Raw genomic sequence first — 2500 nt, 5'->3', positions numbered from 1 at the left:
GAGTCACGTTTGTCGGTCTACGTGTGTCACGAGTCAAGAAATGAAACAAATCAGCACCTAGTGTCTGCACCCCAGGTCTACAAACCAGTACGCTGTCTTCATGTCACGGTGCATATACACCGCAAGCGTCAACCTCAGCATTGTGCGTATTTCATTTCGGTGCACATGTTAACGGGTTAGAACAGCCATACATTCACCCTGGCTCCCGTGGCACGCCAGGGCTGGCCAAGATAGGGCTGGCAGTAGCAGCTCCGCAGTAAGAGCCACAGAAGACCCGCAGCCAGTGTGGAAGCCGCAACAGTGAGAGCCACAGCAGTTCCGCACACGCGCTGCTGAGGTTGACGCTTGCGGTGTATTAGCACCGTAAAGCTGCGTGCACACATGGCCATTGCGTTGCGTCGTTCTGGCGCAACCTGTTGGGATGGACTTGACGTACTTCAACATGCGATGCAGACGCAACAACTCTGCTCGTGTTGCTAGCGAAGTTTCCCACAGAAGTGGGGAAAAAAACGTCAGATCAGATATATAAACGGGTTATTTTGATAAACTGGACACATTTTGTGAATATATATGGTTACTTTCTCGCCTGAAAACATATAAAAACTTCATAAAATGACATATTAACACTTGTAGAGCCAAATTACAGATTTTAGCCAATGGCGGCCAAAATTTAGGATTTAAAATCTGAGGCGAGAGCTCCGGGCAAGAAACTACTTCCGGTTTACTTCCGGATCCAACGCAACGCAAAAAGCTGAAATTTGTTGACTGATTGCCGCACCCTGACGGTCAAGAAACGCAATGCAGAGCAAGGCAACTGATCAACGCAACGGCCCCATTGAGATGAATGACTTCCGGTGCAACGCAATGGCCATGTGTGCACGCAGCTTTAGTGTGTCACTTTCCGGGCCACACATTACAAAGTCATTACACATTACAATGTCATTACACATTACAATGTCATTACAATTCCATTATCCTCACCAGCCTCCTCTAATCTAAAACAATGAACAAGGAGAGAGAGTATAATTAAAATAATTAATTAAAATGTAATTTAATTAAAATAATTTAATTAGAAAATAATTATAATTAAAATGGCAAAAATGTCAGATGACAGAGAGTAACAGCAGGGCATGAATAATGACTGTCTCCCCCAAACCATCCTCACTACAAAATTAATATATATTATATGACTACCTGCCTGCACACTACCTGATTACTTGATCACTACCTGACTACTACTTGACTACCTGTACTGTACCATATGTATTATATTGCATATTGTATGATATTGCATTTCATCATATTGTAACCTGTACAGTATTTTGCACTACTGTTTCTACTGCAGTACGACCCGCTGTAGTATGACTACCATCACTTTATCACTTTATCACTTTATCACTTTATCACTTTATTACTTTATTACTTTATTCTACTTTATTATTACTTTACTTTACTTATTTACTTCATTCTATTATTTTGTATTTTGTATCCTGCTGCAATGTCAATGTTGAAGAACCTAAGCCTAAAGCCCAATGCACACAGCGTGTGATTTCTGTTGCACGACAACATTCCATTTTGAAGTTTGAATGGAAGTCTATGAGAAAATCGCATCCCAATGCACACGGCCCCGATTTTAATCGCACGGCGAAAATTCGATTCCATTCATGACAACAATGGAATGTTGTCGTGCAACAGAAATCGCACGCTGTGTGCATTGGGCTTAAGAATGTTACTCTTGTGTACACTACATTAGATAAAACAAGCAATTCTGATTCTGATGACCTTCATGTCTGTCTCTATGAACACATCATGTAAGAGGCATTACTGTGAACACTCGTAAGATGATCAGGTGGAAGGAGGGTCCAGAGACCCATTGGAGATAGGATGTGTCTGTGAAATAGTGTATCAGAGTACTAGATCCATATCATGGCTGTATTGTTGTCGACTTGCAGTAGTGTCCTGTATGATCTGGTGCTATACTATCGGTCACTGACCACAATGGACACAGGATAGGGAAACAGATAGGGAGGTGAGGGTTCATGGTGTATCTTAAGAGAAACTGTGACACTGACGTGCATGGATCATGCTGGGCCACACGGACACCACCATAACAGGAAGTGGAGGCCTGACAGGGACAGGATATAGGAAGTGGACAGGGAGTGAGCAAGAGGTTATGGCACAGTGTTTTCAGACAGAGAGACAGACAGAGACACAGACACAGACACAGACACAGACACAGGCACACACACACACACACACACACACTTGATAATGGGACGTCTCTCAAACTTGTAATTGGGTCTCTCAGTGTTGGCCGTAACTAGTGTTCATGTGTCACAGATGTTCCTGTCAGCCAGGTGCATTCTGCCGCTCCTTGAGGAGTGTGTGAGGAGTCTTGCTGGGTGCCTTCCCAAACCATTTGTTGTCATAGTAACATCCCCATTAAAAGCAATAGAGAGCCCAAGCGTGGTGCCTGAGTAAATACACAGACACTGCGAGT

The 2500-nt window shown here is 43.4% G+C and overlaps 1 protein-coding gene across 2 annotated transcripts in view; it reads right to left on the bottom strand.

Annotated features, from left to right (window-relative positions):
- Positions 1 to 2500, bottom strand: part of adcy2b (adenylate cyclase 2b (brain)) — a gene marked incomplete at its 5' end in the record, with an annotated part of 34278 nt that overhangs the window by 23425 nt on the left and 8353 nt on the right. The window lies entirely within an intron of this gene.

This window comes from Nansenia antarctica (assembly GCF_963989245.1).
Source record: "Nansenia antarctica genome assembly, chromosome: 5".
In the NCBI taxonomy this organism is placed as follows: domain Eukaryota; kingdom Metazoa; phylum Chordata; class Actinopteri; order Argentiniformes; family Microstomatidae; genus Nansenia; species Nansenia antarctica.
The sequence above is the reverse complement of the archived record's forward strand: the minus strand, read 5'-3'. Positions and strand labels throughout refer to the sequence as shown.